The sequence below is a fragment of the Macaca nemestrina genome, chromosome 12, assembly GCF_043159975.1.
Source record: "Macaca nemestrina isolate mMacNem1 chromosome 12, mMacNem.hap1, whole genome shotgun sequence".
In the NCBI taxonomy this organism is placed as follows: Eukaryota; Metazoa; Chordata; class Mammalia; order Primates; family Cercopithecidae; genus Macaca; species Macaca nemestrina.
In genome coordinates, this window is record NC_092136.1 from 23,949,590 (window position 1) to 23,974,845 (window position 25,256).

Below are 25,256 nucleotides of genomic sequence, written 5' to 3' on the forward strand. Positions count from 1 at the left end.
AGTAGAGATGGGGTTTCACTGTGTATCCAGGATGGTCTGATCTCCTGACCTCATGATCCGCCTGCCACAGCCTCCCAAAGTGCTGGGATTACAAGCGTGAGCCACCGTGCCCAGCCGAACTCATCCTTTTTTATGGCTGCATAGTATTCCATGGTGTATATGTGCCACATTTTCTTAATCCAGTCTATCACTGATGGATATTTGGGTTCCAAGTCTTTGCTATTGTGAACAGTGCCGCAATAAACATATGTGTGCATGTGTCTTTATAGTAGCATGATTTATAATCCTTTGGGTATATACCCAGTAATAGGATCTCTGGGTCAAATGGTATTTCAAGTTCTAGATCCTTGAGGAATTGCCACACTGTCTTCCACAATGATTGAACTAATTTACACTCCCACCAACAGTGTAAAAGCATTCCTATTTCTCCACATCCTCTCCAGCATCTGTTGTTTCCTGACTTTTTAATGATTGCCATTTTAACTGGTGTGAGCTGGTATCTCATTGTGGTTTTGATTTGCATTTCTCTGATGACCAGTGATGATGAAAAGTTTTCATGTGTCTGTTGGCTGCATAAATGTCTTCTTTGGGGAAGTGTCTGTTCATATCCTTTGCCCACTTTTTGATGTTTTTTTTTTTCTTGTAAATTTGTTTAAATTCTTTGTAGATTCTGGGTATTAGCCCTTTGTCAGATGAGTAGATTGTAAAAATTTTCTCCCATTCTGTAGGTTGACTGTTCACTCTGATGATAGTTTCTATTGCTGTGCAGAAGCTCTTTAGTTTAGTTAGATCCCATTTGTCTATTTTGGCTTTTGTTGCCATTGCTTTTGGTGTTTTAGTCATGAAGTCTTTGCCCATGCCTATGTCCTGAATGGTATTGCCTAGGTTTTCTTCCAGAGTTTTTCTGGTTTTAGGTCTAACATTTAAGTCTTTAATCCATCCTAAGTTAATTTTTGTATAAGATGTAAGGAAGGGATCCACTTTCAGCTTTCTACATATGGCTAGCCAGTTTTCCCAGCACCATTTATTAAATAGGGAATCCTTTCCCCATTTCTTGTTTTTGTCAGGTTTGTCAAAGATCAGATGGTTGTAGATATGTGGTGTTATTTCCAAGGCCTCTTTTCTGTTCCATTGGTATATATATATCTGATTTGGTACCAGTACCATGCTGTTTTGGTTACTGTAGCCTTGTAGTATAGTTTGAAGGCATGTAGTGTGATGCCTCCAGCTTTGTCCTTTTGACTTAGGATCGTCTTGGCAATGTGGGCTCTTTTTTGGTTCCATATGAACTTTAAAGTAGTTTTTTCCAATTCTGTGAAGAAAGTCGTTGGTAGCTTGATGGGGATAGCATTGAATCTATAAGTTACCTTGGGCAGTATGGCCATTTTCACGATATTGATTCTTCCTATCCATGAGCATGGTATGTTCTTCCATTTGTTTGTGTCCTCTTTTATTTTGTTGAGCAGTGGTTTGTAGTTCTCCTTGAAGAGGTCCTTCACATCCCTTGTAAGTTGGATTCCTAGGTATTTTATTCTCTTTGTAGCAATTATGAATGGGAGTTCACTCATGATTTGGCTCTTTGTCTGTTATTGGTGTATAAGAATGCTTGTGATTTTTGCACATTGATTTTGTATCCTGAGACTTTGCTGAAGTTGCTTATCAGCTTAAGGGGATTTGGGGCTGAGGCAATGGGGTTTTCTAAATATACAGTCATGTCATCTGCAAACGGGGACAATTTGACCTCCTCTTTTCCTAACTGAATGCCCTTTATTTCTTTCTCTTGCCTGATTGCCCTAGCCAGAACTTCCAACACTATGTTGAATAGGAGTGTTGAGAGAGGGCATCCTTGTCTTGTGCTGGTTTTCAAAGGAATGTTTCCAGTTTTTGCCCATTAAGTATAATTTTGGTTGTGGATTTGTCATAAATAGCTCTCATTATTTTGAGATATGTTCTATGAATACCTAGTTTCTTGAGAGTTTCTGCAATGAGGGGCTGTTGAATTTTGTCAAAGGCCTTTTCTGCATCTATTGAGATAATTATGTGGTTTTTGTCATTGGTTGTGTTTATGTTATAGATTACATTTATTGCTTTGCATATGTTGAACCAGCCTTGTATTCCAGGGATGAAACTGACTTGATCATGTTGGATAAGCTTTTTGATGTGCTACTGGATTTGGTTTGTTAGTATTATATAGAGGATTTTCGCACTGATGTTCATCAGGGATGTTGGCCAAAAATTCTCTTTTTTTGTTGTGTTTCTGCCAGGCTTTGGTATCAGGATGATGCTGGCCTCATAAAAAGAGTTAGGGAAGATTCCCTCTTTTTCTATTGATTGGAATAGTTTCAGAAAGAATGGTACCGGCTCCTCTTTGTACCTCTGGTAGAATTCAGCTGTGAATCCATCTGGTCCTGGCCTTTTTTTGGTTGGTAGGCTATAAATTATTTCCTCAATCTCAGAACCTGTTATTTGTCTATTCAAAGATTCAACTTCTTCCTGCTTTAGTCCTGGGAGGGTGTATGTTTCCAGGAATTTATCCATTTCTTCTAGATTTTCTAGTTTATTTGTGTAGAGGTGTTTATAGTATTCTCTTATGGTAGTTTGTATTTCTGTGGAATCAGAAATACAATAAATGTGATATCCCATTTATCATTTTTTATTGTGTCTATTTGATTCTTCTCTCTTTTCTTCTTTATTAGTCTTGCTAGCAGTCTATCTATTTTGTTGATCTATTCAAAAAGCTAGCTTCTGGATTCCTTGATTTTTTTGAAGGGTTTTTGTGTCTCTTATCTCCTTCAGTTCTGCCCCGATCTTAGTTATTTCTTGCCTTCTGCTAACTTTTGAATTAGCTTGCTCTTGCTTGTCTAGTTCTTTTAGTTGTTATGTTAGGGTGTCAATTTTAGATGTTTTCTGCTTTCTCTTGTGGGCATTTCATGCTATGAATGTCCCTCTACACACTGCTTTAAATGTGTCCCAGAGATTCTGGTATGTTGTGTCTTTGTTCTTATTGGTTTCAAAGAACATCTTTATTTCTGCCTCCATTTTGTTATTTACCCAGTAGTCATTCAGGAGCAGGTTGTTCAGTTTCCATGTAGTTATGCAGTTTTGAGTGACTTTCTTAATCCTGAGTTCTAATTTGTTTGTACTGTGGTCTGAGAGACAGTTTATTGTAGTTTCTGGTTTTTCACGTTTGCTGAGGAGTGGTTTACTTTCAATTATGTGGTCAATTTTAGAATAAGTATGATGTGGTGCTGAGAAGAATGTATATTCTGTTGATTTGGGGTGAAGAGTTCTGCAGATGTCTATTAGATAGTCTTGGTGCAGAGCTGAGTTCAAGTCCTGCATGTCCTTGTTAACCTTCTGTCTCATTGATCTGTCTAATATTGACAGTGGGTTGTTAAAATCTCCCATTTTTATTGTTTGGGAGTCTACATCTCTTTGTAGGTCTCTAAGGACTTACTTTATGAATCTGGGTGCTCCTGTACTGGGTGCATATGTCTTTAGGATAGTTAGCTCTTCTTGTTGAATTAATCCCTTTACCCTTATGTAATAGCCTTCTTTGTCTCTTTGGATCTTTGTTGGTTTAAAATCTGTTTTATCAGAGACTAGGATTGTAACCCCTGCTTTTTGTTTTTTTCTTTCCATTTGCTTGGTAGATCTTCCTCTGTCCCTTTATTTTAAGCCTGTATGTGTCTCTGCACATGAGATGGGTTTCCTGAATACAGCACACTGATGGGTCTTGACTCTTTATCCAGTTTTCCAGCCTGTGTCTTTTACTTGGGGCATTTAGCTCATTTACATTTAAGGTTAATATTATGTGTGAATTTGATCCTGTCATTATGATGTTAGCTGGTTATTTTGCCCGTTAATTGATGCAGTTTCTTCATAGCATCGATGGTCTTTCCAATTTGGCATGTTTTTGCAATGGCTGTTACTGCTTGTTCCTTTCCATGTTTAGTGCTTCCTTCAGGAGCTCTTGTAAGGCAGGCATCTTGGTGACAGAATTTCTCAGCATTTGCTTGTTTGTAAAGGGTTGTATTTCTGCTTCACTTATGAAGCTTAGTTTGGCTGGATATGAAATTCTGGGTTGAAAATTCTTTCCTTTAGGAATGTTGAATATTGGCCTCTACTCTCTTCTGACTTGTAGGGTTTCTGTCGAGAGATCTGCTGTTAGTCTGATGGTCTTCCCTTTGTGTGTAGCCCGACCTTTCTCTCTGGTGCCCTTAACATTTTTTTCTTCATTCTAACCTTGATGAATCTGACAATTACGTGTCTTGGATTTGCTCTTCTCGATGAGTATCTTTGTGGCGTTCTCTGTATTCTCTGAATTTGAATGTTGGCCTGCCTTGCTAGGTTGGGGAAGTTCTGCTGGATATTATCCTGAGGAGTGTTTTCTAACTTGGTTCCATTCTCCTGATCGCTTTCAGGTACACCAATCTAATGTAGATTTGGTCTTTTCACCTAGTCCCATATTTCTTGGAGGCTTTGTTCATTTCTTTTTACTTTTTTCTCTAATCTTGTCTTCTTGCTTTATTTCATTAATTTTATCTTCAATTAGTGATAACATTTCTTCCACTTGATCAAATCGGCTATTGAAGCTTGTGTATGTGTCACGAAGTTCTTGTACTATGGTTCTCAGCTCCATCAGGTCATTTAAGATCTTCTCTACACTGTTTATTATAGTTAGCCATTCATCTAACCTTTTTTCAAGGTTTTTAGCCTCCTCATGATGGGTTAGAACGTTCTCCTTTAGCTTGGAAAAGTTTGTAATTACCGATCCTCTGAAGCCTCCTTCTGTCAACTCATCAAAGTCTCTCTCTATACAGTTTTTCTCTGTTGCTGGCGAGGAGCTTCAATCCTTTGGAGGAGAAAGGAATTTTCAGCTTTTCTGCTCTGGTTTCTCCCTATCTTTGTGGTTTTATATACCTTTGGTCTTTGATGTTGGTGACCTACAGATGGGGTTTTGGTGTGGATGTCCTTTTTGTTGATATTGATGCTATTCTATTCTGTTTGTTAGTTTTCCTTCTAACAGGACCCTCAGCTGTAGGTCTGTTGGAGTTTACTGGAGGTCCACTCTAGACCCTGTTTTCCTGGGTATCACCAGCGGAGGCTCAATTGGAAATGCAGAAATTACCTGTCTTCTGTGTGCGTCTTGCTGGGAGCTGCAGACTGGAGGTGTTCCTATTCAGCCATCTTAGAAGCAACTGGGACTTTTCATTTAATATATGATCATTGAAAACATGTCTAGTAATTTTATTATAATTGATGCATTTTAAATGATATGGTTTTCATTTTGTAAAGATGCATAACTAAGTCATTGATAAATTTTGCTTTCAATTTTTAAGGAAACTTGTAAATTCGGAGTAACATTCACACCACTGACACTAAAGAAAGGTATTGACTAACAATTTGCTTTGAAACTGGTTTCTTTAAACTTCAGTGGCAAGATCTACTCGTTGCTTCTCCAATAACCATTCTATATCTCTTTATTCATAGTACCATACATGTTGGCCATACAGCAAAATTTTGACTAATGAAGTATAGTCAGTGGTCTGGACTTCTGGGAGATCTTAAAAGTGCTTCATCTAAACTACCTTACTCTAGAGTTTTGCCCTTTCCCTTCCTCCAGCCTGGAATGTGAACTAGATTGCTGGAATCCTAGCAGACATCTCGTGACCATAAGATGACCGGGACCCTTTAAAAGGATACCAAAATCCTGGGTTGCTCACTTTATATCAACTCTGAACTGATTGTCTCTAGTTTCCTTATTATATGAAAGAAAAAAACTTTCTAAAAGCCATTGTTATTATAGATAACAGTTTGTTGCAGCTAAACTCAAACCCTTGATAGATACTCTCATCTAGCCTCAGGTTAATTTTATCAGCTTAAGAATTAATACTGATTAAATTTTTACCATATGCCACACAATTTAGGTGCCACTAAGTAGTCCTTAAAATGTAGGACTATTATTATACACAGTTCATGAAAAAAAAAAAAAGTGAGACTCTAAAGAAGATATAATGACTGGTCTTATGTAAGACATTGGGCAAAGTATTTTATCTTTTCATGACTTGATTTCCTTAACCTGAAAAAGGAATATAATAATGCTAAACTACATTCTAGGGTTTTGGTGTGGATTAAATAATCTGGGAACGCTGTGAGGTAATGAGGGCTACATAAATGTCAGCCATTATTGAAATTTTAATGGATACCTGCTCTGACTACATAACATTTTAAAGGCAATGTGATACAATGTTCTCTTTTCAACATTTTTCATAAAAGTGAATATCCTAATTTATAATGAGTATCTGACCTCTTCTGTCTTTTAGAACATCAGAGATCACATAATCTCATTTTCTGAAGTAAAGATATAGAAACTGCCATTGCAATTAACCAGGTGCCTCTCAAATACTTCTAAGGAGAACAAAATAGACATTATCGTCTCTATTTGTTGTAAAACAAAGAACATATAGTTCTATGATTTGTCTAATTGCTAATAATAAGGGATAAATATAATTCTCAAACTAAGGTATTTTAATTCTGAGTTCAGTGATTTATCCCACAACACCACAGCTGCCTCAGCTTCTGTGCATTAAACATGAGTGTGTGTGGATGTATGTGTGTAATTTAAAGAGACCATATTTTGGAATTCTATCCCTATTGTTCCAATTTTTAAGGCAGCCAGTATTTAAATTGCCTCAATTAAAATTTCTACAACCATAAAATTGTTTTATGTTTTGAATTTATGTTGGTAATATCTTCATACCTCTTTTTGCAATCATAATTCCAAATAATTTTACGTTTGAACATCTTGAATCATCTTGCCATTTTAAATTTCTACTTATAACTTATTTGTCATATAGTATATACATAAGAAATCTCTTATTTTACCTGTGGAACATGTCACACGATAATATGTATACAATTTTCCTTCTACATTTTTTTTTTTCTAGTCAAGCTATGTAGCCTGTATAAGAAATACCAGCATTTTGTTTAGAAAAGTAGGATTTTACAGTTTATCAAGAAAGAACACAGGCATTGGCTGTGGTCTGACCAGCATATACTGGTGCTGGTATCACAGATAACACACCATACAGAAAAGAATACCCTCTTACCCATCACCTCTGCATTCCCTCAAGGACCATGTGTCTGGGAGAAGACCAAGGAGCAACTTAAATATCAATGTCAGTATAACCTTGCGAGCTCTCTGAAATTTCACTGACAACTAGCTTTCCATTTGTAATTGGAGAGAGGTCTAGCTGTCATGCTCTGCAGGCAGAATCCATGGAGAATTGCTGTTCAAATTGGAAAGGAGTTTCCTCTCATTAAAACCAAAAGAAATCGAGTGTAAATAGCATGGCTGTTAAGAACAACCACATGATATTGCCTCTTCTAATCCCAAGAGCTATTCTCTAATTCCAAGAGGGACAGTGGATGAAACTGGAAGAATCGCTTTTTTCTTAGGCTGTTAATATCCAACTCATGGGGGGCCCTAAAAATGCAATGCTCAAAACAGAGATCGTAATGACAAGACAACAGTGTACTAGAATGAAAAAACAATTTGGATTAAGATAATATGGGAAATAAATCAGAAGTCACCTTTCCTTTACAATAATTCTTCATCCTTTCTGTGTTTTTCTATAAATACAGCTATTAATGGAGAACCTTTCATGTTCTTGTCACTTTATAACCATTGTTACATTTTAATCACAACCAGAGTAGGTCAGAAACATGTTAAAATATTGAACATCTTAAGCTTTAGAAACAAACTTCTGAGGTTCAAATATCTGGGAGATCTTGGCAACTACTTATCCACCTCACTCTTCATTTTCCTCCTTAGCAAAGTTTTCTTACTAACAAAAATGGTAGTATTTGCCTTAGAAGGTTACACAAAATAATTCCCGTAAATACAGGATGGTGTCTAGCATAGATTAATCACTCAAGTACTATTATTGTTGGGATCTGTTTTACAGATGAGGAAACTGTACCAACGCTCTCCCAAAATAAGACAGTGGTTGGTTGTGATACACAGGGATTTGAACATAGCCAATCTTACTCAGATATTTTAAAATCTGTTTTAAATTTTCATAGGATTATTGTGAAAATTAGAAGACATAATGTACACTCTAAGTGCCCTCTACAGTGTACTTCCATTACTTTTCTAGCTGATTTGAGATTGATTCTGCCTTCTAAGTTAAAATACTTTTTCACCTCAAAACTTTGTATGTCTTTATATTTGCCTCAGTTGCATTAGTAGTAGGATGCCAAATCCAACCTTTCCTGTGATTTTAGCAGACACAAGGTCAATAAAACAATAAGTACCAAGTCCCTCCACATTCAACAGTGACGCGATATAACATCCATTAAGAACTTGTAAAGGAGATGGGTCAAAAGTAGATCTGCCAGTATTAGGCGTTTATACATTTCAGGTGTATATGACAACGAAGGGTGCAATTTACTTATTAGCTAAACACCAGAAAAGATTTGGGACCACTCAGATACTTCAATGGTGAGGACAAAAATAACTAGGCTAGAATGGCGTGAACCCGGGAGGCGGAGTTTGCGGTGAGCCAAGATCTCGCCACTGCACTCCAGCCTGGGCGACAGAGCGAGACTCCGCCTCAATAAAAAAAACAAAAAAAACAACAGCAAAAAAAAACTAGCCTACAGTACCAATGTGTAGGAACAATGAGAGAAAGAATGAAATTGTTTTCTGCTAAGATTCCTTTGGAGTTAGCCTGCGTGAGAAATCAGTAACATATTAGTGTATATGTTTGGATTTTCTGCACTATATTGTGAGTTTTCTGGGTGCAAGAACATGCCTTCTTTTCTTATGGGTCCTTACGGTTATGCCAGAGTTTGTGATCCACCAATATTGTTGGTAGATTGAAGTTGCAATTACTTAGAGTTGTTCAGACAACGTCATTAAACTCAATGATTTTGATGACCACTGATGAAAAAGGGGGACTTCGATATGGATTATATACTACCATGTACATATCATAATTTCTGTTTCAGCAACTCTTTGCACCACCTGTATACACTCACAAACAACTCCCAGTAATTTGCAAGTATGTGCACAAGACTGAGGGCAGAGTGTTGCCTTCAAGGTCATTAACTCAATATTATGTATTCCATGCATTCCATCCTTAGATATTCATTCTATCATCTAATTATGTAAGCTTGGAGAAAAATTAAATTGATGGGTGATTATATCATAATTACCTTTCAGATAGTTAGAAGTAAATTGACATAATGAGACAAACTGAACTCTGCAGAGAAGGGCATATCTGAAAGCTTGTGGCTTCACAGTAGTGCAACTAACATAGTAAAAAAAAAAAAAAATGGGTCAATGTAGGCTGGGTGCGGTGGCTCACGTCTGTAATCCTAGCACTTTGGGAGGCTGAGGCGGGCAGATTGTTTGAGCCCAGGAGTTTGTGACCAGCCTAGCCATCATGGTGAAACCTCATCTATACTAAAAATACAAAAACAAACAAACAAACAAACAAAAACATTAGCCAAGCCTGGTGGTGCACACCTGTAATCTCAGCTACTTAGGAGGGTGAGGTGTAAGAATCGCTTGAACTGGGGAGGCAGAGACTGTAGTGAGCTGAGATGGCACCACTGCACTCCAGCCTGGGCAACAGAGCAAGACTCCATCTCAAAAAAAAAATACAATAGTTGTACCTTTGCAAATGAGCCAATGTTTAAAATGTGGAAAATTTCACATAAAATTGAAATATTCAGCTTCTATTGAAAAATTATTATACCTGGTAACACTGGATGTGTATCTTACAGGGACACCATTTTCTTTAGCCTAGGAACATCTGAGTACTTTAGACTAAGATTTGTATCCTTCAGACTGGAACAGTTTGCTCTAGTCACAACCCCTCATACAATATATGGATAAACACTTACACATAGCCTGTATCACCCAGGTACCTTTCCTCCTCAGTCACTTTACAGCTTTTTTCCTACAGCATTGATCTTCAGTACACAAGATGACATATGGAAACAAATTTCACTTGTTCTTTCTGGTCTCAAAGTGTATATGAGGGTAGGATAAATTATTAATGTCAAGTGTACTGCTTCTCATAACCAGACTCACTGCAAACATCACTACTTATGGCACTTATTCTTAAAGTTCAAATGTGGCTGCAGAATCTTTCTTAATCTTAGTAGTCCAGGACATCTAAGTAAATGCTCAGAGTTGGCATATGAGGTATATTAGTTATTTATTGGTGTATAACCATATTATTAATACCACAAACTTAGTGACTTATAGCAACACATGTATTATCACACAGTTTCTGTGGCTCAGGAGCCTGAACACAACTCAGCTGTATCTTCTTCAGGCTCTCACAAGACTTCAATCCAGATGTTGGCTGGGGCTGGATTCTCAATCTGTTTCTTATGGATTGTTGGACTGAGGTCCTCAACTTCTTGATGACTGTTGAAGGCCAGTTCTCAGTTCTCTGCCATGTGGGACCTCCAATGTACTGATATGAACAGGATACAGGAAAATATTGGGTAGAAGAGGGAGGTTCCCTGGCAAAGGCCCCACCCTCAAGCCTGGAAACCTGCTGCACTAAATGGAAACAGGCATTCCTGTTTTCATGCCCAAAAGTTGCCTTTTGGTCCACTGTGCCCCTCTATTCTGTACCCATATAAACACCAGACCCCAGGTTCCAGAAGCAGACAAGGAGACTAAGAGAAGAACAGAAGAAAGGCAAAGCAGTATGGCAGAGAAGGAAAGAAGAGAAGGGGCATTTGAATGCCAAGAGGAATTTGGCTGGGGATATTTAGAGAGGAGATTGGCCACTGGATGGCCAAACTCCAGGGGAAGATCATCTTCCCACTCCCTCCCCTTCCCAGCTCCCCATCTATCCTGCTGAGAGCTACTTCTACCACAAAATAAAACCCATGCATTCATCATCCTCAAGTCTATGTGGAACCTTATTCTTCCTGGATGTCAGACAAGGACCTGGGTACCAAGAAGGCACTGGGCTGGTTAACACTTAAGCCATCTGTGGACAGCAAGGCTAAAATTACAAACTGTGACACATGCCCACTTGGACTTTGGGAGTTGCAGCTTCCCAGCCCTGGACGCTGCCACGGGATCAGAGCTCAGGGGCACTTGCCCCAGCTCCTGCACCTGCCTGTCTGCATGTGTCCCCTCATAAGAAGTTTGAATAGGCATGGCAGCCAAACAGATGAGCCACAGCCCTGTCACACATCCTGAGTGGAGTGTCAGGGAAATTTCCTGTTTCATTGGCAGCTTCTTTATTCAAAGGCAGCAAAGGAAAGAGACTCTCCATGCAATATGTGGTACCCATCTTATATAATAAAATACCATACACATAATAACATATATTCTGTCACTTTTGCCATATTCTATTGGTTAGAAGCAAGTCATAGGTCACAACATGCCTAAAGGAAGGGGATTACAAGGGAGTAAATATCAGAAAGGAGGGATTATAGGAACCACCTTAAAGTCTATTGACCACATGAGGTGAAACTATTTACCATCCCTGACAAAGGCTCATCAGTATTAGTTACAGGGAGGAGAATTTTGATTTTGCTTAAGAAAAATACATTTAACAATTAGAGCAACTTGTGATGTAAGTATGATGGCAGGGATAGTTCAAATAGAAGTTTGTAGCAGGAGATGGAAACATTTAATACAATGGAATGGGGCTAAAATTTGGCTACTGGAAATTTCCTTAAAGGCCTAAAATTCTGTGCTACTTCATTGTATTATAAAAAGTCATAATATTGTGTGTTTTACATGAAAAGAGAAGAGAATGTTTGATAAGTGCCTTAGTCCATTTGTGCTTCTGTAACAAAGTACCTGAGAATGGGTAACTTACAAAGAATAGAAATTTCTTTCTCACAATTCTGCAGGCTGGGCAATTCAGGATCAAGATGCCAGTAGATTTGGTGTCTGCTGATGGCTGTCTTCTGCTTCCAGAATGGAATCTTGTCACTGTTTCCTGCAGAGGGGATGAACACTGTGTCCTCACAAGGCAGAAAGTAAAACAGCAAAAATGGCCTAGCTAGTTTCCTCCAGCCATTTTATAACATTGCTTATCCTATCCAGGAGGGCTGCACCTTTGTGACTTAATCACCACATAAAGGTCCAACCTTTTAATATTATTACATTGGGGTTTAAGTTTCAACATGATTTTTGAAGAGGGCACAAACATTCAAACCATAGCAGTAGATATTTCAAATTCATAGTTTTTGGGTTCACTATAAAAACTGCATAATTTCATTTGATAAAATATGCATAATTATAATTATAGAATTGTAAGAATATCCAAATAGAAAATATTTCCCAAAAGTATTGATATGGACAGGTGACAGGGAAATACTGGGTAGAAGATGGAGGTTCTTCCGCAAAGGCCCCACCTTCAAGCCTGGATACCTTGGCTGGCCCTAAATGAAGACAGACATTCCTGTTTTCATGCCCCAACAGTTGTTTTTTGGCTCCCCATTTGGGGTTTGTACCCATATAAACCTCAAAACCCAGGATCCAGAGGCAGATGAGCAGACAAGGAGATGAGGAAATGAAGAGATGAGGAGAGAACCAGACAAACAGCAGAACAGCATGGCAGATAAAGAAGAGAAGGAACATCTGAACACAGAGAAGAGTTCAGCTGGGGGGCAGTTGGAGAGGAGTTTGGCCGCTGGACAGATGAACTCCAGGGAAAGATAACCTTCCCACTCCATCCCCCTTCCAGCTCCTTATCCATCCCACTGGGAGCCACCTCCACCACTCAGTAAAACCCCTGCATCCTTCAAGTCAATATGTGACCTGATTCTTCTAGGACACTGGACAAGAGCTTGGGATACAGAAAGCTGTCACATTGGCCCACTGCCCTTGCAGAAAGGCAGAGGAGTCACTGAGCTGGTTAACACTTCAGCCAGGCTAAAAGGGCTTTGTAACACTGGGGTCACAGGCACTCACCTTTAGGCACTACCATGGAGCCAGAACCCAAAGCACTCACCCAGCTTCTGCACCTGCTCGTCTGCATGCTCCCCCTCCCATAAGGGGTTTGAACTCACTGCAGCTGAACAGAGAGCCACATCTCTGTCACACACCCTGAGAGGGAGGCCAGGGAACTCTCCTGTTTCAGTATTTATCTCCTGTTCAGTATTTATTGAGTATCTACTGAATGTTTGAGGCTGTTCTTTCACTGAACGATACAGAAATAGCTGATGACATATCTTCTTGACTTTATAGAGTTTACAATTGATGCTAGAGAAATGGGATTCAAAATAATGGCAAAATAGGGTAAAATAAAACATTAAATCAAATGTCACACTGTAATAGATACACAGTGATCTGCCTCAGTCTTTTTCTTTCTGACTGGAAAAGCAAGAAATGTGTAGAAATGAAACTCCAACATTATAAATATTTTCCACTACTGTTGATACTTAAATAGGGAGTTGCTGAAATAGTTGGGAGAGATGGTTTTAAAGCTACACTTGAGAAAGAGAGCATTTCATTGTGTCTTGGAGAATAGTAGAAAAAGACAATGGTGTTCTTTATTTCTATTGGCCTTTTTTTTTTTTTTTTTTTTTTTTGTTAGAAGCCATGTAACTTTTGAGATTCACACACAGAAACACAAAGATATTAAATGGTTTTCACACTATAAAACATTTTAACCGTTATGCATTTTGATTGCAGGTAAAAATTCAATTAACCACTGATGGGCAACATCCAAAATTAAGAGCAGAAACAGAAAAATAAAAGACCACTCAGCAAAGACAAGTAGAGTATAAGCATCACATAGGCTGGAAACTTTGCTCTTTTCTGTTTGTTTTTGTCCGTTCTCTTATGTATCCCAAGCATCTGGAATGAGGACTGGCACATAGCTATTGTTCAATAAATGCTTGTTGATAAATTAAAAATGCTGGAATTATTTGACTTCTCTTTATCAACTGTAGGCAACACTAACCTGTATGCAGGAAAAAAAGATACAGGATTAATGAAGAATTTGGGGGTGGTTTACTCTAACAGTATTATCTAGACTCTCATTTAGGATCTATATTTGCATTGAAAGGTGCAGGAAATATGATTTACTTCTGTACAGAATGTACTGAAACCTGTGTTTCTGAGTCTGTAATTAAATGTGGCCCTTATCTTAATGAGCACATGCCATCCTTCTCTCTAGGCAGAGCCTCTTAACACAACTGAAATAGCCCAGCAATTGCACAGAGCATACTGCAGAGTTCGGTCATATCCCATGATACAATTAGTCTCTGTGATTAGGTGGATTTAAACAAAAAGGTATGTGTTTATCTTCATGATGCACAGAGTGGCAGTGGCAGGTGGCTCCATTTCCTAGAATATGGTTCCAATCCAAGATGTCATTTGGAGATATATCAGTTGCCACAGAGAAGTTAAGTCTTGTGTGAAGCTGAAGAAGGTGAAGTTGATCATAGGAGTTTCCTTGCACTTCTCTTTGGAACAGCTTAAATCCTAGGCACCCACCTTTGCCTCAGAATTCAGCTGGTGTCTGATGTGGAATAATTTGTGTCCCCTGCCCAGAAAGATATGTTGAAGTGCTAACCCTGGTACCTGTGACTATGACCTTCTTTGGAAGTAGGATATTTGCAGATGTAATCAAGTTAAAATGAGTCATCCTACATCTAGTTAATGGTGTCCTTATAAACAGGCTGAGATTTGAAAACCCAGAGGGCAGAGGGAAATAGGGCACTTGATGACCAAGGCGGAGATTGCAATGATTCAACTGCAAACCAAAAAATGCCAAGGATTGGCCAGGCGTGGTGGCTCACACCTGTAATCCCAGCACTTTGGGAGTCTGAGGCAGGTGGATTGTGAGATCAGGAGATCGAGACCACCCTGGCTAACATGGTGAAACCCCGTCTCTACTAAAAATACAAAAATTATCTGGGCATGGTGGTGGGCACCTGTAGTCCCAGCTATTCGGGAGACTGGCATGAACCTGGGAGGCGGAGCTTGCAGTGAGCTGAGATGGCATCATGGCACTCCAGACTGGGAGAGAGAGCGAGACTCCATCTTAAAAAAAAAAAAAAAAAAAAAAAAAAGCCAAGGATTACTGGCAACAAGCAAAAGCTAGGAAGACACAAGGAAACATGTTTTCCCACAATCCTCAGAGGGAACATATCTCTGTAGATGCCTTGATTTTGGACATCTGGCCTCCAGAGTTATGAGGCAATTAATTTTTCTTAAGGCTGTGTAGTTTGTGGTAACTTGATATGGCAGCACTAGGACATTTATATGATGCCTCAGGTGGAAAACATAGGCCCTGTAGTTAGAAGTTTCCTTGACTAATCTCTCTCACCTCAGTGCCTCATTTCTACTTTCTTTCAGGGAGCATGAGCTCTGACTTAGGGAAGGAATATTCTAAGCTTCCTTTCAGAGCCAGTAATTTTCTTCCAGTTAAAATTGTTTAAGCTAAACTAACCCTTTTTGTTCATTCAGGCTGTGTGACAAAGATACCATAGACTGCGTGACTGAAAAAACAAACATTTCTTTCTTACAGTTCTGGAGGCTGGGACGTCCAAAGTCAAGATGCAGACAGATGGATTGTCCCTGGAAGGCCTGCTTCATAGATGACTGTCTTCTCCCTGTGTTCTTAGGAGTGAGGGTACCTTTCTGGTGCCTCTTTTTCATAAGGACTGTTGGAACCGAACTGTCGATTCCCTCCTGGGCAGGGGTCGCCGCGAAGGATCACCGAAACGAGATTCACAGCAGAGAGTTATTTATTACTAGCGTGCTAGGGTCCCAAGCTCTAAGTTGGCCCTGGGACCCCGACTGCTTGTTACAGGCTGTTTATATAGGCAAACGCAAGTTCAAACACAGATTAGGGCGCGAAATTCAAACAAAGCTTTAGGCGCGTGGTAATTGGGTCTGTCTATGGCCTGAGCAAGGTGTCTTGTTCTAATTGGTTAGAGCAGGACCTTATGAGGTTTTTTTCCTGGAGTTGTTGATTCCGGGAACTTCGAGGCAGGGTGGGACCCCCGGAATTGGCAGGGTGGGACCTCATGAGGTTGTTTCCCGGAATTGGCAGGGTGGGACCCTATCAGGGTGGGACCCTATCCAGAGCCACCTGGTGTTAATTTTTTTTAAGTTCTTTTTTTTATGAGGCCTAGTTTCTAAGTTTTATGCGGCCTAGTTTCAAGGACACTAATCCCATTCCTGAAGGCTCCACTCTCATAACATCCAGAAGGTCCTACATTCTAATATCATCACACTGCAGGTTAGAATTTCAGCGTATTAATTTTGGTATGACACATTCAGTCTATAGTAGCAACCTTCCCTTGAAACTCAATGATCTGTGATAAGGTTCAGCTAAACCTAAAAGTATATGATATAAAGCTGAAAAGAAAATAAACTGAGACAACTGTTTTTGGAGGGGAAGCAATTTAGCATAATATGCTAACATGTAAGTATTTAAAAACATTTTCGTTTTTGGAAAATATTGCTAAAGGAATTACGAAATATGTACACAAAAACTTAACTACATGGGTGTTAAGCACCATATTGTTTGCAATAGGGAAAAGATTTAAAAATGGAAATATCTAAGAATATCAGATTATTAAATAAATTATGTTTTTCCCATATGAGGATATACTACATAGGTATTGAAAAATGAAGCTATGGAATAGTCACTTTATTTTATTAAGTGTTAGTTGTATTTTATTTATAATTCACACATAACAGTTATACGTATTTATGGAATACAGTGTGATGTTTCCATGCATGTATAAATTATGTAACAATTAAATCAGGGTAATTAGCATACTTTAAACATGTATCATGTTGTGGTGAAAACATTCAAAATTCTACCAGCTATTTTGAAATATACAATATATTATTAGCTATATTCACCCTATTATGGAATAAAGTATGAATAGTCATTTTAAAACTATGCTCTGAAGAGGATGCAAATATCTCAGGAACATTTCAGTGAGTTTTTTAAGAGGTGAGACAAAGTCAAGATCCTCTGAGCTTTGCCCCATTACCTTCACTTAACCAAATCTGCTCTATTTCATCTCTTTGATATGAGTAAAATGCCATCTGAAAAAAAAAAATTATGTATTGTTTTCTGTCCCTGCAAAAGTTGTCGAGGTCCTAACACCCACAAACTGTAAATGTGACATGATTTGGAAATAGAGGCTTACAGGTGATCAAGTTAATCATTATAGTGGGCACTAACCCAATACAACTTTGTTTTTTAAAAAATGAGAATTTTGGAAACAGAAGCAAACACACAGGGAGAAGGCCATGTGAAGATAGAGGCAGGGTTCGGGGTAATGCACCATAAGTCACAGAAAACCAAAGATTGCCAGCAAACCAGCAGAATCTAGGAGAAAATGGTATAAAACAGATTTTTCTCATATCCTCAAGAAAGAATCAACTTTACCAACACCTTGGTTTTGGACTTCCAGCCTCCAGAGCTGTGAAAGAACACATTTCTGTTGTGTAAGCCACCTTAGTTAAGATTGTGGTACTTTGTTGCAGTAGCAGTTAGAAACTAGTGCATTTCTAGGTTAAAAGAAAGTTGGGTGCTTCTTTGTTACAAAGAGATATACATATTAAATATATACACAAATTATTTGTGAACTCTTAAGTCAATGAGTTTTTCTCTTAATATTTTCTTGCTCTTGGTTTTCTTTCTGTTATCCACCTATTGAAGAAATTGTGTTCATTGTTTCAGGAGGAGCTATGATAATGGTAAAATGAAAGGATTGTTCTTGAGCTCTGAGTTTGAATCAGTATTTTCTAGTCCATAGCAGAGGTCAGAATGTAAATCTTCCACAAATTATTTATCATCCCACTCCATCAAAACTCAGGGTGAATACGAACAGACTCATATGGATTAGGGGAAATTCCAGAACAAGAAGCATGATCCCCTTTACCCTAAGTGCAGATTAGAAGGACTTAATTGTCTCTAGAAGCTTGTTGGGCAGGGAACATGAGGTTCAACGTGGGGTTACAGGTGAGTAGTCAAGCCACATCATTAGATCATAAGACATAAGAATCCGGGCTGCTCTAGGTTAATTGCTTTATTCTTTCTTTCCTTTTTTTTTTTTTTTTTTTTTTTTTTTTTTTTTTCAGACAGAGTTTTGCTCTTATTGCCCAGGCTGGAGTGCAGTGGCACCATCTCGGCTCACGGCAACCTCCGCCTCCAAGGTTCAAGCGATTCTCCTGCCTCAGCCTCCCGAGTGGCTGGGATTACAGGCATGCATCATCACGTCAGGCTAATTTTGTACTTTTAATAGAGATGGGGTTTTGCCATGTTGGTCAGGCTGGTCTTGAACTACAGACCTCAGGTTATCCGCCCACCTCAGCCTCCCGAAGCGCTGGGATTACAGGCGTGATCCACCATGCCCGGCCAGCTTTATCTCTTGAAGCCTGTAAAGCTCTGTCTTCTGTGGCATTTAAGTTGTTTGTGAGCATTGTTGGGTATGGTAGCATGTATTACTGAGCAACAAATATTCCCTCCCGCTTACCCTCAGCCATGAGAAGCATGGATTTCCTGCCTCATCTATCGTGATTTTTTTCCATGAAAAGTAATGGCAAAATTATTTTAATTGCCATCACTTTTGATGGCAAAACCATGATTACTTTTGAACCAACCTAATACATTGGGCTAGACCATGTGATTTGCCACAGTCAGTGAAATATGCTGAGACATGAGGGCACATTTGAGCAAAAACTTTAAATATATGTGAACTCTTGTTCTTCTGCCTTCTGCCATGAGAAGAATATTTCCCAAGCAACCATTTCTCTTTCAGCTTGGGTCCTGATATGAGAGATGTATGGGGAAAATACCTAAATCTACCTTATAACCTGGAGCAGAGCCTCCACAGCCTCAGACATGTAACAATTATGGTGTTTACTCTCTTGCATAATTTTATTTTACTGATTCAGAAACCTCAGCAAATAAAAATCTTTTTGGAAAACTTCTCTTGACAATTGTGTGAAATTTTCCAGCACATTTTTTTTTTCCATGCACATGGAAACCCTCTGATCATCCTGTGTTTCAAGGATAATTTTGTTTTGATTTAACTATGCAAGCCACAATTTCTCTGCCAATAAAGAATTTACCAAACTACAATCACAAATCCAGGGGTCCTTTTTTGCCTGGAATCACTTACAGCAGCTGTAACAATGATGTGCATGCTTACTTCTTCATCGGGGGCAGAAGATTTCCTTCCATGTATTTTGAGATGCCCTACTTTTTTTTTAATGATAATATTTTATGCAGTGTTTCCTCTCTATGGTGGTTCATACCAACTTGGTCAGCTGTTTTACCTTTTGGCACCTCATGATAAGATTTTCTAAATTACCTATTTATTTGTTTTTAATTAGAGTTTCTCAGCCATAGTTGCTACTCAGCACCCCTCTCCAAAAGCATTTGGAAAATAGAGGAGGCATTTTATACTTTACAGTGAGTGGTGAGTGCCATTGACATGTAATGCCCAAAGTCCTGTGAGGCTAACTGTCCTGTACTGTACAGTAGAGTCCCATAAAACCCGAATTTTTCCAAACTAATTCTCCTAGTGCCTTTTGAGAAATTTTGTTTTAACATAGCATCAACTATTGGCTTGTGAAATTGGTGACTGTATTAGTCTGTCCTCATGATGCTAATAAAGACATATGCAAGACTGGCTCATTTACGAAGGAAAAAGGTTTAATTGACTCACAGTTCAGCATGGCTGGGGAGGCTTCAGGAAACTTACAGTCGTGGTGGAAGGGGAAGCAAACATGTCTGTCTTCATGTGGAGGCAGGAGAGAGAAGATTGAGTGCCCAGTGAAGGGGGAAACACCTTATAAAACCATCAGATCACATGAAAAATAATTCACTATCACTAGAACAGGATGAGGAAAGCTGCCCACATGAGTCAATTATCTCCAACTAGTTCCTCCCACAACATGTGGGAATTTGGGGAACTACAATTCAAGATGATATTTGGGTGGGGACACAGAGAAATCATAGAAGTTGCGGTATCCATGAAAATCCCCAATTATGATCCACTGGAGTGCTTCCTCGCTTATGAGAGGCAAAAACCAGAGAAACCTAGGACAGAAATAATAAGGTGAGAAATTTTCAGAAAATTATTGTCATAGACATCAGCAGACAACCAGTGAGAAAGCTAATTTTGATACTACTTTAGAGTAACTTTACAAGATCTTCCCTGGCCCTCAAGACTCATGTTACGTGGATGAGCCAAGTCTTTCCTATGCATAAGGTTCCAAAAGAGTAGGAATTGGGGAGCCTTCTCCTTGGGAGCTGCCTTCTATGCCACTCAAAATGGGAGATTTAACAGTTTGTTCCCACAACACCAGCCATCCAATCACTGGGAAACCACTACCTCATAAGATATGACAATAAGCAGACCTACTACTGATGAGCCATGATGATATTTCTGCCAAAGCAGATGAGTTAAATAAATAGAAAGTTAAATAGAACACTGAACAAGAAAGAGAGATAAGCAGATCAACAAAAGGTATAGTGATGTTTATATGCTGTGCAAAAGCCATGATTTCTAATGATACATTCATGGTCTGGAAGATAAGAGAAATATCTTACATACAAAGCAAAATTATTGTATAAAGACATATAAATAATGAATGAAAATGTAAGAGGCTGGCAGGAGAGCTCTAGGAGACCCAGCAGACCAAGCTTGCAAATTCAAGGACACTCAAAAGGGTGGGGGTCCCAGAAAGGGAGATGAAAAGAGGCAGTTTTGAAATACATAAAAATTACTCTAAGCTTGAATTATTATCAAATTGTCAAAATTACCCTAAGTTAAAAGAAAATTAAATCTGATTCATTACAATAAAAGAGTTCACATTGCAATTTGAGTTGGTGATTTTTTTTTTTTTTTTAAAGACATCTAATCAGAGCTTCATACATTTCTGAACTATAGGGATAAAGAGAAACTCTTTCAAGCTTTTAGGCACAAAGAATACCTTATCCCTAAAGGTGGAAGCAATCAAGTAAATGTCATTCTTCTCATCTGGACGCTAAAAGTTGTAACATAATATCCATGTCCTTTTGAGAGAAAGAGACACCTACCCAATAATACTTTGTCCTGCTGATGAATAATTCAACTGTCAAGAAGAAGAAAAAAAAACAAACACATTATGGTTGCACAGAAATCCCTAGTTACCATCAATGTTCCCTGTGTGGTAAAAATATCGAGAAAGAACTCTGAAGTGTTGATGTCCATATGTTGTAGTTGTCCATCGGTTTGTGAACATTATTTCTGTTTGGAAAATGTTATTTGATTTATCAGAATCTTTTGCAGCCCAAGCAAAGCAAATAAACTATGTTTCACCAACCATGTGTTCCGGAGCAGTTGGATTCTGTAGAGAATGATGTGTAAAAAGGAGGTGTTGCATGGAGTTTGCATGGCAGGGAAGATGAAGAGGTAGCCACTTTCAGATGTGACTGTGACAGGTACCTGATCTATGGTTCCTGTGCTCTGCTGTGGCAACATGAGAGGCTTGGCTGGAGCAGTCTCATGGGTTCATATAAGCATGGAATCTGGTATGTGTCCCTCAAGTCTGATTTTCTGGACATCCCTCCAATATGTAACATTTTTTCTCTTATGTCCACAAAACTTGTGTACATTATAGGCCACAGGGTAAAGCTTAAAACATTAAAGCAGTAGAGTCTTTATAGGCCCGTTCTCTAATTACAATCCAACAGAAATGAAAATAGCCGGGCACAGTGGCTACTGAATTATGCCTAGTGTTCCATTATTGGAACGCTAAGCATGTGGGAGTTATTTATATCCTACTGCTCAAGATCATCGCCAAGGTCTCTTTGCAAAAATTCCAAAAAAAAAAAAAAAAAAAAATGCCACCTCAGCCATAAATGAGTTAATATCCTTATTTTTTGTTTGTTTTAATTAAGAATGTGCTTTAGTATTTACATTTAAGGATCCTGACTTATAGAGACTCTTACCAGGCTTGAAACAAATCAGAACAGAGACTTCAAGATAGGTGAGGGGCAGGCACCTGAAGTCCCAGCTACTTGGGAGGCTGAGGCAGGAGAACAACTTGAACCTGGGAGGTAGAGGTTGCAGCAGTGAGCTGAGATTGCGCCACTGCACTCCCTGGGCTAAAGAGTGAGACTCAAAAAAAAGATAGGTGAGGGAAGATAAAAATGAGTAAGTTTGGTGCACAGTTAATAGTTAAATGTTAAGGAATACTTATACATTGTCTGAGAGTGTATAATACAAATCCATATCAGAACTCATGACTATCAGGCAAGAGATAATCTGTAACAGTCTACTACTACAAGTATTAGACTGTCTCAAAAAAACTCAGGCAACTGGGGAGAGTTGAAATAATTTAAAAATTTTCAGGTTATTTTACTGTTGTGGTGTGTTAGTGAGGGTCCTCCAAGAAAGAGATGCCAAGATAAGATTGAACATGCAACGATTTTATTTAAAAAAACAAAAACAAAAACAAAAACAAAAAAACAAAAAAAACCCAAAAACACTTGTGAAGGAAAATGAAGAGAAATCAGGGAAGATGAGGAGAGACATCAGACCTTCATGCACATGTGATTCCTAAGTGAGGGAGAAAAGGAAAGGAGTTGGTTTGGGGGCGATTTAACCTGCCGTACAATCCAAGGAAGGTGTGGCAAGTCCTCTGAGGAGTCTTTAAACCAAAGTCACACATCAGAGGAGTCTACTGTTTTCCAGAAACAGGCTATAGTACCTCTGCTAAGCTAAGCCATTTACTGGGAGCAATCTGCAATGAGCATTGTCTCAACAAAACACATTGATATACTTCTGAACACAACAAGGTGAGACTTACATCAATTCTACTGCCTGTAGTTAGACATCTGCAAGGTGCATTCTTGTGGCCAACATGTGTGCATATGTGAGTAGGATAGAAAAAAATATTTCTTCATGGAAGAAGTACTTAGAATCTTATTTAAAATAAATAATAGAGAAATATAAGTTTGAAAAGGGATGGTAACAATGAATTGAAAAATAAAATAGAACATCTGTTCTTTAAAAACATAGACAATATGAAATGAATAGAAACTTTATTAAACCAATAAATCTAAAAAATGAATAGTGAACATCAAGGTAAAATAATATGTGGAAGATTAGAATGAATAAATGAGTATTTCATTAATAACACTGAACGTGAGCAGACTGAGTTCTTCTTTGAAAAAGACAAAGACCATCAGATTTTTTAGGTTGTATTATATTTATGGTATACCAATTTTAAAAATAAGTATGACTGAAAATAAAAAAATGGGCTAGCAAATACCAGTCAAATGAAAACTAAAGGAAATTGGGATTGGCAACATTCAGGAAAAGAAGTATTTTTTATTTTAAAACCCTGTAGTGGATGGTGCTGTGTCCCTTTAAAAAGGTGAATTTAAGTCCTAATCCCAGTACCTATGAAAGTGGCATTATTTGGAAGTAGGCGTTTTGCAAATGTAATCAAATTAAGGTGGGGTCATACTGGATTAAGGTGGACTCTAAACCTATGGATTGGTGTTCTTAGAAGAGAGCAGGAGATTTGGGCAAAGAGACACAGGGAAGAGGACCATGTGAACACAGACACAGAAATGGGAGTGATTCAGCTACAATCCTAGGAATGCAAAGGTGGTGGGCAACCACCGGCAGCTGGAAGACTCAGGGAAAATTGTTTCCCTAGAGCCTTCATGGGAAGCATGGCCCTGCCAATGCCTTGATTTTAGACTTCTAGCCTCCAGAACAGTGAGAAAGACACCTTTGCGGTGTTTAGCCACCCATTTCATGACAATGTGCCATAGCAATCAAAGGAAACTAATACAAACCTTGAACAAGACAAACAAATAATTTTTAATAAAAAAAGTTTAAATAGAAGATATTACAACTATGCTGTCTCATAAGGTATTCACTAGTCATGTATGGCTATATAAATTTAAATTGAAATAAATTTAAATAAAATTTAACATTTTGTTGCACCAACCACATTTCAAGTATTCAATAGCCACATGTGATTGTGGTAACCATATGGGACAGCACAGATGCAGAATACTTCCATCACAGGAAGTCCTACCAGACAGCTCTGTGTTACAGTTATAGATAAGTAGTGGTATCAAATTGTAGCTAAATATATGAAGCAAAACCTATTACAATGCAAGAAGAACTTGATAGAAAAAAAAGGGAGCTTTCAATATATTCCTTGAAGAATTAGAAAGATGCATACAGAAAAACATCAAGTCAGGTAACTGAATAACTCAATCAGTCTACCTAAATATGCATCCCTCAGATATGTAACATTTTTCTCTCATGTTCACAAAACTTGTATACATTATAGGCCACCGGGTAAAGCTTAAAACACTAAAGCAGTAGAGTCTTTATAGACCTGTTCTCTAATTATGACCTAACAGAAATTAAAATAACTGCATGAGGTGGCTCACACCTGTAATCTCAGCACTTTGGGAGGCTGAGGCCAGTGGATCACCTGAGGTCAGGAGTTCAAGACCAGCCTGACCAATATGGTCTCTACTACAAAAACAAAATTAGCTGGGCATGGCGGTGCATGCCTGGAATCCCAGCTACCTGGGAGGCTGAGGCAGTAGAATTGCATGAACCCAGGAGGCGGAGGTTGCAGTGAGCTGAGATTGCACCATTGCACTCCAGCCTGGTCAACAAGAACAAAACTCCCTCTCAAAAAAAAAAAAAAGTAATGAAAATGATTAGTGTAAATAGAGTTTTTAAAAATTCACTCAACTGTTTGTAAATGAAAATTATGTCCCTAGAAATTCCTTTAATTAAAGAATATTTACAAAGAGAAATTTCAAAATATTTCAATAGAAGGGAAGCAAAACATAAATACTACACAGCAGAACTTATAGATCTCACCAAAAAATTGTACTGAGTGGAAAGTGTATAAGCCTACTGATGATGGAAGATTTTTCAGAAATTGAAAAGAAACTTACTACCAATCTTGATAAATAATAAAGTTCAGCCAACAGATATGAAAAGTAGGAATTATACAGCTAAAATTAATTTTTTTTTGTAGAAACTGATTTTTACCCCCGAATGCCAATACAAGGCGTTATTGAGAGCAAAAATATATAAGGTCAGGAATGATAAAGAAAATGAATCTTTCTCTCACACGCACACAGAGGAGATAGTAGCAGGATTATAAGATAATACTGTAAGAAAGTTTATGGCAATATTCTTGAAAACCATGTACAGGAATTTGTGTTTTTCAAAAAAAAAATTAC

The 25,256-nt window shown here is 38.3% G+C and overlaps 1 long non-coding RNA gene across 5 annotated transcripts in view; it reads left to right on the forward strand.

Moving 5' to 3' along the window:
* Positions 1-21,247, forward strand: part of LOC105471592 (uncharacterized) — a 138,650-nt gene extending 117,403 nt beyond the window's left edge. For 4 of the 5 annotated variants that reach the window (XR_011610649.1, XR_011610652.1, XR_011610651.1 and 1 more), the window contains one exon: positions 15,534-18,088. This is a non-coding gene — a long non-coding RNA (uncharacterized lncRNA). Of the gene's footprint in view, positions 1-15,533; positions 18,089-18,112 lie in introns of those variants that run through there. The other variant, XR_011610650.1, reaches the window with a different exon arrangement.
* Positions 21,248-25,256: the final 4,009 nt, after the last annotated feature.